The sequence below is a fragment of the Equus asinus genome, chromosome 2, assembly GCF_041296235.1.
Source record: "Equus asinus isolate D_3611 breed Donkey chromosome 2, EquAss-T2T_v2, whole genome shotgun sequence".
NCBI lineage: Eukaryota > Metazoa > Chordata > Mammalia > Perissodactyla > Equidae > Equus > Equus asinus.
Window position 1 is genome coordinate 34,462,816 of NC_091791.1, and position 12,388 is coordinate 34,475,203.

The window sequence follows — 12,388 nt, forward strand, 5'->3', positions numbered from 1 at the left end:
GTAAATTGCAAGTTTACAATAAAAATTGTAAGTTAAAAATATGTAAAATGAAAAATAATCATAGTGATCATACCAGTGAACAATATTTATGTGGTTATAATGGTATAAAATATATATTGATATAATCAAAATGATGATAGAAATATATAGGCAAAAGTGGAGTGAGGGGAAGAGTGGGCATGGATGAGTGTGTGTGTACGTATTCATGTGTATTTTGTATAGAGTGGTGATGGAGATGCAAATCCTCATCTCTCATACCAGAACTTCATTAAATATTACCTAAAATTGAATAAATAAATAGAGACAGAAATAGAGTGATTATTTTGACATATGAATATACATTTGAGAAGAAACAGCTAGAATGAGTGGAAGAGGTGACATGTGGGGAGTGGGAAGTTGAGGAGGGTACCATGGCAAATTGCAGGCACACATAGGCAGACACACACACAAAGACATACGTACATATAGAAACATTAGTAGAATTCAGCTTTTAAAACTCATATATTATTTTGATATGTTAGTATTTATTTCTTCTTTTTCTTTCTGCATTGACAACAATTTCTTGAGTTATATGATAACTGTTCATTTAATCATTTCTATTTGTAGTAATTATCCAGTAAGGTAATATATTGGTATAGGCAGATATATCTAATGCCTAGCTTGTATTAATTATATGTATTATTTCTATAGTTATGTTTTATTTGTATATACATTATATGTATAACATGAGTTATATGTATCTATTTTATAGCAATTCTTAAGTCTAGTTGTACTTCTGATCATATACCTTATGTTTATAGTGATATTGGGACACCTTCATAATTCTTAACGTAACCATGAATTCCTGTGGCAAATGAGCCATTTTACTTCTCTTCCATCAGTCTTATCTGTGTCTTATCAGCTAAAGTCCAGGAAGAGATTGACCATGTGATTGGGAGACACCAGAGCCCCTGCATGCAGGACAGGAGCCACATGCCGTACATGGATGCCATGGTGCATGAGATCCAGAGATGCATTGACTTCATCCTCACCTCTCTGCCTCGTGCAGTAACCTGTGGTCTTATATTTAGAAACTGCCTCATCCCTAAGGTTAGATTTGTTTCTCATACAATGACCTCAGTGCTCTTGAAGTTCCCGTTTGCACAGCATGGTTCACTCTTCTGCCAATACAAGAAGAGACTAACACAGAAATTATACATTTGGCAGCTGGAAGAATTTGTACTGTATGTAATTTGGGCTACAAAGCTTTATAACAGGTCTTGATAGCTGGCATTGTAGGTCTTCCAAGTTTGTTCAGCTTCTTCTAGATTATTTTGGCTACTCTTAGCTGTTTACATTTCCAAATAAACTTTAGTATTAGTTTGTTAATTTCCCAAATCGCTCTCCTGGGATTTTATCAGGGTGACATTAAATCTATAGATCATTTTGAAAAGAACTGGCATCTTGAAAAGAATGGACATATTGAGTCCTTGAATTCATGAATATGGCATACACTTCCAATTTATTTGAGCTTTCTTTCTTTATTTCAGTACTGTTTTCTTTTCAGTTCAATGTCTTGAACACCTTTTGTTAGTTTTTCCTAGAAATTAATATGTTTGATGCTATTATAAATTGTATAATTTAAAAATGCGTTTTCCATTGCTTTGCATCTGGTATATGGAAATGTAATTAACTGTATTATTTTTCTTTTTGGAAGATTAGCCCTGAGCTAACATCTGCCGCCAATCCTCCTCTTTTTGCCGAGGAAGACTGGCCCTGAGCCTACCCATCCATGCCCATCTTCCTCTACTTTATATGCGGAACAGCTACTACAGCATGGGTTGACAAGTGGTGCATAGGTCTGCACCCAGGATCTGCGGTGTCGAACCCTGGGCCATGGAAGTGGATTGTGTGAACTTAACTGCTGCGCCACAAGCTGGACCCTTAATGGTATTATTTTGATGACCCTTTAGGTAGCAACCTTCCTAAATTTACTAATCATTGCTAATAATATGTGTATGGATTCATCTGGAGTTTCTATGTACAGAATCCTGCTGCATGGGTTAATATTTTTTCTTTCTTTTTAAATTGAGTTATGATTGACATACAACATTATATTAGTTTCAGGCATACGACATAGTCATTCACTGTTTGTATACACTGCAAAATGATCACCATAGTAAGTCTAGTTACTTTCCATCACCATACAAAGTCAACAAAATACTTTTTTCTTGTGATGAGAACTTTTAAGATTTGCTCTCTTAGCAACTTTCAAATATGCAATACATCCTTGTTCCAAGTTTGGTCTCCAGGAGGAGGTGGAGGTTTAACATTGCACTATTGATAATGATATTTTATATTCATTTTGGTGGTTATCCTTTATACATAACAGAAGTTCACTATGTCTTATTTTTGTATTATAATTCTTCCTGAATGTTTGTACAATTCTGTCAGATGGATTCCCTGCATGTATTGATATATTTGTATATTTTCGCCTCTCCTTCTCCACTAAAAGTGCATATTGTAAGTGTAAGCACATAGCTGAATTTGATTTGCTATATTTTGTTATGGAATTTTATACTTATATTCACAGGAGAGATTGGCCTCTGATTTTTATTTCTCAAAATTTTCTGGTCAGGCTTCTGATATCATGGTAACACCAACCTCATAAAATATTACCTAGTTTGGGTCTATCTTTGTTGCCTTCTGCTCCCACTCTTCTTTTTCTGGCCACTTAGTTGTGTCTTTGGAATGCCTAATAAATTTTGGTTAAGTACAAGATATTTAAATACATTAAATACATCAACAAATGGAGCATTTCAGAGATGTTTATCTTCTTCTAGAAAGAGTTCTTCTCTCCTCCAGTAGACAGCCAGAATGATGTAACACATCCTGCTCTGATTGAGAACTGGAAATAAAGACAGTCTAAAACTGACTGTAGGTGTCAGCTGACCTCTCAGAGATTCTCTCATCTCTGGAATTTTGAGAAAAATTTTTGTCTTAGCAGCTTTCCAACGCCTTCTAACACATGGTTTCTATATTTATTCAGACGTTATCGTTGGTATGATACACGCTACTCCATTCCACTTGAAGCTAGCACATACTATTAATAAAGTAAAAAATTAATGTATCTAAAAATTCTACTTCCACGAGAGAAAGAGTTGTAAGCTTGGTAAGGTTCCAATTACCATCACCATCTTCAGCGGAAGAGGGAATTGAGGACTTTACCAGGAAGTAATGGGGCTTGCCCTGATGGTCACAGATCAGATGCAAATGTTAGGACTTCAAGTCTTAAGGATTTTCAGCAAAAAAACACAACCAGTCCAAGAATTTTCTTTTTTAATCTTGGGACATGAGGGTAATATTAATAAAACTTGTTTCTCCTCCTATTACTAACCAAATGGGAAACAGACTGAAGACTAAGATAGGGATTGCCAGTCTCCTGACCTAATATTTTAGATTTGGGGACCTGCTTGAGGGGAGCATTGCATCTGCTGAGCACACCCATCAATTTCGCTGCATGGCAGATGGCATTGTGTAAAGTTAACTATTATTAGCCCATGTTATATAACAGGTTAAGGAAGAGAAGAAGACAAAGGTTCTATGCACACACATATATAAACATATTCATAATAAAATAGTAAATACAAGAATAAATGTAGGTATTCATTATAGCTATAGTCCTTGTTTCTGCAACTGGTTCTTTGATTGTAGCTAATCTTCATTTATTTGTATTGTGGTAAGAACAATTGAGAACCACTCTCTTAAATTTTTAAGTGCACAATACAGTATTGTTAACTACAGACACAATGTTGTACAACACATCTGTAGAATTTTCATCTTGCATGACTGAAACTGTTCACCCATTGAACAGCAACTCCATATAGCTTCCTCTCGCAAGGCCCTGGCAAAGACCATTCTCCTGTTTCTATGAGTTTGACTATTTTAGATACTTCATTTAAATTAAATCATGCAGTATTTGTCATTCTGAGACTGGTTTATTTCACTTATCATAGTGTCTTCCAGGTTTATCCATTTTGTCCCAGATGGCAGGATTTCCTTCTTCTTTAAGGCCAAATAATATTCCTTTGTATATATATATATATATATATATATATATATATATATATATATATACCACATTTTCTTCATCCATTCATCCATCGATGAACATTTAGGTTGTGTCATTATCTTAGTTATTGTAAATAATTCTGCTATAAACGTGGGAAGGCAGATATCTCTTCAAATCCTGATTTCAATTCTTTAGGATATATATACCAAGCAGTGGAATTGCTGGGTCATGCGGTAGTTCTATTTTTAGCTTTTTGAGGAACCTCCATACTGTTTTCCATAATGGCTCACCAATTTATATTTACACCAACAGTGTACAAGTATTTCCTTTTCTCCACATCCTGGCCAACACTTGTTATCTTCTGACTGTTTGATAATAGGCATCCTAACAAGTTGAGGTGATATCTCATTGTGGTTTTGAGTTACATATGCCGGATACTTAGTGATGTTGAACATATTTTCATACATCTATTGGCCATTTGTATGGGTTCTTTGGGGAAATGACTGTTCAAGTCCTTCCCTCATTTATATTTGGAGGAAGATTAGCCCTGAGCTAACATCTGCTGCCAATCTTCCTTTTTGCTGAGGAAGACTGGCCCTGAGCTAATATCCGTGCCCATCTTTCTCTGTTTTATGTGGGACACCTGCCACAGCGTGGCTTGACAAGTGGTGGGTAGGTCTGCACCTGGGATCCGAACTGGCGAACCTTGTGCTGCCGAAGTGGAATGTGCGAACTTAACAGCTGTGCCAATGGGCTGGCCCCCTTAGCTTGTTTTTAAATCTGGTAAATTTTTATTTTTGCTAGTTAGTTGTAGGAGTTTCTTATGTATTTTGGATATTAACCTCTTATCAAATATATGGTTTGTCTACATTTCCTCCCATTCTGTAGGTTGACTTCTCACTCTGTTAATTGTTTCCTTTGCTGTGTAAAGGCTTTTTGGTTTGATGTAGTCCCACTTGTCTACTTTTCATCTGTTGCCTGTGCTTTTCGTGTCATATTCAAGACATCATTGCCAAGACTAATGTCATGAAGTTTTCCTATGTTTTCTTCTAGGAATTTCACGGTTTCAGGACTTACATTTAATTCTTTAATCCATTATGAGTTAATTTCTGTATATGGTGTAAGACAAGGCTCCGATTTTATTCTTTTGCATGTGGCTATCCAGTGTTCTCAGCACCATTTATTGAAGAGACTATCCTTTCCCACTTGTGTATTCTTGGCACCTTTGTCAAAGATAAGTTGACTGTTTATTCACGGGTTTATTTCTGGGCCCTCTATTCTGTTCAAATGGTATCTCTCTCTTTTTCTCTCTTTTTCTTAATGGCAGTACCATACTGTTTTGATTACTTTAGCTTAGTAATATATTTTGAAGTCAATAAGTGTGATGCCTCCAGACTTGTTCTTTCTCAAGATTGTTTTGGCTACCCAGCCTTTTGTGGTTCCATATGAATTCTAGTATGCCTTTTCCTATTTCTGCAAAAAATAACATTTAGATTTTGATAGATGTTGCCTTTAATCTGTAAGTTGCCTTTTTGTAGTACTGTCATTTTATTAATATCAAGATTTCCAATACATGAGCGTGATATGTCTTTTCATTTATTTGTATCTACTTTAATTTGTTTCATCAGGTTTTTTAGTTTTCATTGTATGAGTGTTTCACTGCCTGGGTTAAGTTTATTCCTAAGTATTTTTTTCATTTTGATTTTACTGTAAATGGGATCGTTTTCTTACATTTCTTTTTGAATTGTTCATTTTTATTGTGTGGAAATGCAACTAATTTTTCCATGTTGAATTCGTATCCTATAACTTTACTGAATTTTAGTTCCAATAGTGTTTTTTTTTTTTTGAACATTAGGGTTTTCTACATATAAGTTCATGTCATTTGCAAACAGAGATAATTTTACCTCTTCCTTTCTGATTTGGATGTCTTTTATATTTTTTCTTGTCTAATTGCTCTGACTCAGACTTCTAGTGTTATGTTGAATAGAAGTGGTGAGAGTAGACATGCTTGCCCTTGTTTCTGATCTTAGCAGGTGAACTTTCAGTTTTCCCTGTTGAGCCTGATATTAGCTGCGGACTTTTCATATTTGACCTTGATTGTTAGGTAAATTCCTTCTATACTCAATTTGTTTGGATTTTTTATCAAGAAGGGGGTGTTGATGGGTGAAAGGCTTTTTCTGCATGTGTTGAGATGATCATGTGACTTTTATCCTTCAGTCCGTTAATGCAGTGTGTCACATTACTTGATTTGTGGATATCAAACCATCTTTGCATCCCTGGGATAAATCTCACTTGGTTATGGTGTTGATTCTTTTAACGTGATGTTGAATTCAGTTTGCTAGTAATTTGTTGAAGGCTTTTGCATGTATATTCATTAGCAATATTAACCTGTAGTTTTCTTTACTTGTAGTGTCCTTTTCTGGCTCTGGTATCAGGGTAATGCTGACTTCATAAATGAATTTGGAAGTTTTCCCTCCTATTCCTTTTTCTTTTGGAAGTTTGAGAAGGATTGGTGTTAATTCCTTTTTACATAATGGATAGAATTCACCAGTGAGCCATCTGCTTCTGGACTTTCTTTCATTGGGATGTTTTTGATTACTTATTTGTTATTACTCTGTTCAGATTTTTTATTTCTGCATAATTCAGTCTTGGTAGGTTGTATGTTTCTAGGAATTTGTCTATTCCTTCTAGGTTATCAAATTTGTTGACATATAATTGTTTATAGTAGTCTCTTATGATCCTATGTATTTCTGTGACCTCAGTTGTAATGGTCCTCTTGCTTTTCTTATATTATTCATTTGAGTCTTCTCTCTTTTTTTGTTAGTGAAGCTAAAGGTTTCTTAATTTTATTGATCTTTTATGAAAACCAACTCTTGGTTTTATTGATTTTTTCCTATTCTTTTTCTATTCTCTATTTCCTTTATTTCTGCTCAAATCTTTATAGTTTGCGATTTGTTTGTTCTCCTTTTCCTAGTTCCTTGAAGTGTAAAGTTGGTTGTTTATTTGACAACTTTTTATTTTCTAATGTGGGTGTTTTTATCACTATAAACTTTCCTCTTAGAAGTGCTTTTGCAACACCCATAACTTTTGATATGTTGTGCTTCCATTTTTGCTTGTTTTATTTTTTATTATTTTGTGAGGCAGATTGGCCCTGAATTAACATCTGTTGCCAATCTTCCTCTTTTTGGTTGAGGAAGATTGTCTCTGAGCTAAAATCTGTGCCAATCCTCCTCTATTTTGTATGTGAGATGCTATCACAGCATGATTTCATGAGTGGTGTGAAGGTCTCAACCTGGGATCCAACCCAGGGACCCTAGGCCGCTGAACAGAGTGTTCAAATTTAACCACTACACTAGTGGCCTGGCTCCTGTTTTTAGGTATTTTTTGAGTTACCCTTGTTTGTTTAGGGCTTCGTGGTTTAATTTTCACATGTTTGTGAAATACCCAGCTCCTCCTGTGGTTGATTTCTAGTTCATACCATCGTGTTTGGAAAAGATATTTTGTAAGATTTCAATTGTCTTAAATTTGCTAAGACTTGATTTGTGATCTATCATGTGATCTATCCTGGAGAATATTCTGTGTGTGCTTGAGAAGAACATCTGTTCTGCTGCTGTTGCAAGGAATGTTCTGTACATGACCGTTAGGTCCCTTTGGTCTAAAATATGATTAAGTCTAACCTTATTGGAGTTAAGTAGTTAACAAATCACCATATTACAGCATTAGGGTACTCAGATTCTGAGGATATAGTGAACTTTACTGGTGCATTCTATAAGTTCATGTTTTCTCATGTCATTTATTAGCATCCTTTTGTTTCCACTTGAAGAACTCTTTTCAGCATTTCTTTTACTGCAGATTTATTGAGGATGAATTGCCTGAGCCTTTGCTTATTTGGGAAAGTCTTTATCTTGCCTTCATTTCTGAAGGATAACTTTGCTGGGTAAAGTATTCTTTCTTGGCTGATTCTTTCTTTCCCATTTTCCCCGGTCTCAAAGATGTCTGATAACCTTCTGCGAGAAGGGGTTATTTCCATGAGAGAAATATATTTTCTCTTTCTGCTTTTACAATTCTCTCTTTGTCTTTGATTTTAAACAGTTTTATTATATGTGTTTTGGAGGAAATAATTTTGGATTGAAATTTTGGGGTGACCTATTAGCTTTATGAAATTTGATACCCACATCTCTTCCCAGATTTGAGAACTTGTCAGTCATTATTTCTTTAAATAAGCCTTCTACCCCTTTTCCCTTCTCTTTTCCTTCTTGGACCCAATAATACATACATTTTTTCTGTTTTGTGGTGTCCCACATGTCCCATAAGCTTTCTTCATTTCTTTTTATTGTCTTTTCTTTTTACTCTGATTCTCTCTGATTCTTTCCTCTACTTGTTTCAGTCTGCTGTTGAAACTCTCTCTTGAATTCTTAAGTTCAGTCATTGTATCTTTCAGCTTCAAAATTGGTTTGTTTATTTTCAAAGTTTTCTATTTTAAAAAGTGTTTTGAATCTCTATATTTCTTAAAACAATATAGATCCATTAATGAGACATCAGCACTGAATACAAACCTGATATGTGTGTCCTTTTCTGAAGACAGATTTAAAGTACATTCTTGTAACTAATTTGCTCATGTTTAATGTAGCGTAAACAAAAATGAGGTTAATGTAAGCGTGTTTTGAAAAGAATTCAACTATAAGTAATAATCAAATGTTCCAACAAATCTCAAGTTTCTGTAAATGATCCACAAATATACTGCTCATTTGTGTATCTTAAGAAAATCATTTTTTAAAATACTTAATGTTTTCATTGAGTTAACATTGGTTTATACATTATGTAAATTTTAACATTACTCTTGAAACTCTCTTTTGAATTCTTCAATTCAGTCGTTGTATTCTTCAGCTCTGAAATTTCTTTGATTCTTTTTTATGTTTTCTATCTCTGTCTTGAACATCTCATTTTGTTCTTTTATTGTTTCCACATATCATTAAATTGTTTATCTATGTTCTCTTGTAGCTCTCTGAGCATCAATAGAACAACTATTTATAATCTTTGTTTGGCAGTTCCTGGAACTCTATTTCTTTGAAGCCAGTTACTGAAGACTTACTGTAGTCCTTTAGTGGAGTCATTTTTTCCTGATTCTTCATGATCTCTGGATGCTTGCATAGGAGTGTGAACATTTGAAAAAGCAGTCACCTTTTCTGTTGTTTATGGACTGACTTTGGTAAGAGAGGAGTTTCACCTGTGGGTGGGGCATGCTGGAAAATGCTGTGACCCCAGGTCAAGCGGTGCTGTATGCAAAGTGTGGGAGCATGTGGCAGCAGTGAGGGCACAGGGGCGTGATGTCTTTCTGGCTCAGGCTGTATTAGTCCACAGCATTGACAGCTGTGTGGACCTTGGTGGTCAAAGATGGAAGTCTGCAGTGGCTGCACTAGAGGCCAGGGACCTGTGCAAGCCTCAGTGGTGGCCAGAGCCAGCAGCATGCACAAACTGAGTTGCAGTTCCTATGTGTGTCATGGCCAAGTGCAGACACTCATATAGTCTGTAGGGACGAGGGTAGGCAGCAAGGGTCAGGCCAACTAAGGGCTCACTGGAAGTTGCAGGGCCCTGAATGTTCGCATGCCCTCCCATGGCTGCTCACTCTCCCCACTCCCAGGTGTGTGCAGTGTGGTGAAGGTTGGGGATGGGGATTAGGCTAAGGGTGTGCAGGTGCACAGCTAGAGGGGCTAGCTATAGGTGTGTATGGTGATGTAGGCCAGTGGCAGAAGACAGGGCCTGATTTGGACCCACAAATGGTTGCAGACTCTGACTGCCAGCATGCTCTCTTGTGGCTCCACACTCTCCCACCAAGTGTGTGCACAGCAGTGAATTCTGGCAATGGGATTTGGGCTGGGGACTTGCAGGTGCTCAACTGGAGGGTTAGGTCCAAGTGTGCACCTAGCTTGGGTGTCACCCGGGGGGTCTATATCAGTGTCTTGCACTCCCATGGCATCGGAAGCCTGAACTGGCTTCTGGAGTGGTTCTCAAACTCTAGATGGCATGGGTCAGAGAGTGTGGAGGGACTCCAGTAGCTGGCATCAGTGAATGTGAATACCTTGGGGCAAAAGCTGGTGTAAGCTGCAGGGGGTCCAAGGTGGCTGTGCTGGCTGTTGGTTTTATCAATGGTGAAATCTGCTGGGTTTGTCTCCTGAGCAGGTTACTGTGGATTATAATCACTCCTGCTGTGTGGCTGCTATTAGTGGTCCCTACTTTTATTCCTTGTTCTTAGCCATCCCTATACACCTCAGCTTTGCCAGTCTGGGTGGGGCGAGACTGAAGCTGGACATTTGCGCAGTGACCTGAAAAACTAGAGAAGCTCGTTGCTCACTTGCTCTTCCTTTCCTGGTAGGAGAACTCTTGCTAGCAGGGAAGTTCCCTCTTTGTACTGAATGATCCTGGCTTGAGGGGTGGGATCATTTTTAAGATGAACTTATGCCTATCCCCTACCCACCCACAAATTAGAATCCTTGGCAGGGTATTTAGAAGGTAGATTCTGTACTCAAATATTCCTAGGTATTTTTGTTAAACATTTTGATGGTCACCAAGAGCAGGAGGCAAGAGAATATATCTTGGATGAATACCTCAGTTTCTTTTTGAGTTCTGATTGAGAGTTTCAGGTAAAAGAATGCTGCTCCCTAAACTTTGATGTCTGTACCATCTAGGGTAAGACAGGTCATTACAAACTTTCACGACCTTTCAGCTATCTCATGTGTGTGTATAAGAAAGTGTTAAATTTAAAAGGAAATGTTTCCTACATTCAACATTAGGTTTAAAATTTCTTTAGATGTGGATGATTTAAAAAATCTTATATTTGAGGACACAAAGACCCTTCAACTAGCAGTTCTGATATTAACCCACTGTGTGACTATAGGCAGAGTTTTGCCTCTCTTAACCATTAATACATTGCTCTTAAAAGAAAGAAGTAAGGAATTTTGTTAGATGATTTCTAAGATCCATTCTAGCTCAATTATTTCTGTGTTTTCTTTCTTCTATGAAGAGTAACATGGCTCAACATATGAACCCCCAGAAATGTTGCATAAACAGAGCTAAGACGCAAGTTCCTCAGGCAAAGGGACTGCTCTGAAGACAGTGAGAGAGAGAGAGATAGAGAGAGGGAGAGAAAATATATATTGTTTCAATATCTGCTCTTCTTCCAAGACCAGAAATGTCAGGAGGCAGTGTACATCAGATATGGGATTGGACAGCTAATAGCTGCATTTCTCTGAAATCAAGTTCTTTGAGTCTTTGAATCCTGGCTTCCTGAAGTTTTACAGATCACAAAGGGACAAACTTTTCTGAACTCTCATTTTTATTTACCCATGGTGAAATTGTTGACTCTGTAACTGTTTAATTTTGAAGAAATTGTTTATTGCCATAGTGAGACTGCAAGATAGATAATAATTACCCAACACATGTTTGTGACATGTCATTGAATTGAATTACTTTCCAGTGTAGAGTTCACAAGTTATAAAATCAGAGTTGAAGTCTTCATCCCATCTTAGAAGTGGAGACTTGTGGAGATTCGGGTGAATCCTTTCAGTTCTGATTCTCATTTTCCTCATCTGTAAAATGGACAAAAAATGTCCATCTCATGGGCTCATTATGAGATTCAAACAATAAGATATTCACAAAGTGCTCCACAAACTTCACACATAAAAGAAATTATTCCTTTTGAATTAAGGAAAGCAATTTCTTTCCTTTTACAAAGCACTTTACAATTCTAGACACTTCATCTAAGATTCTAATAGTGGTTTTACAGAAGACTTCTTCAATTAGATTCTTTTATGTGGTATAAAGTGGCATTTTGATTTTATTGCCTTTAGTGCTGGTCTAAATCTATTACATTCTTGTCTGTGGAATCTACACATGGTGATCTTTGCAGACTGAAGTATTTTTGATGTGGTTAGTTACCTATTCTCCACCCTCAGCTCTCACACCTGTTGACTTCTCATTAGCCTTGCTTCTCTGCTGCTAAAGAAGCTATGGAGGGAAGCCCTTGTCTCTCAGGACCTCTTTGTTGACTTCCTCTAGATTAACTCTTCCTGCTGTGCGACTGAGCACTGTTCATCCCTGGCGGTGTAGCAGATTAAGCAACATTTGGGAGTCCTGTGCTGGGCTGTATATATGGCATGGCTGCTAAGATGGGGACTTCTTTCCCTCCATGCTGCTGTTGTATGGGAACTCATTCCTTCTTTTCTGAAATGATAATTGGCATATGTGATGTGTCAGATATCCTAGATTCCAGCCCTACTCTTTATTAACTGGCCAGGGGGATATCTGAATCTATCAGGGTAACTCAGCCTAAAAATTTCT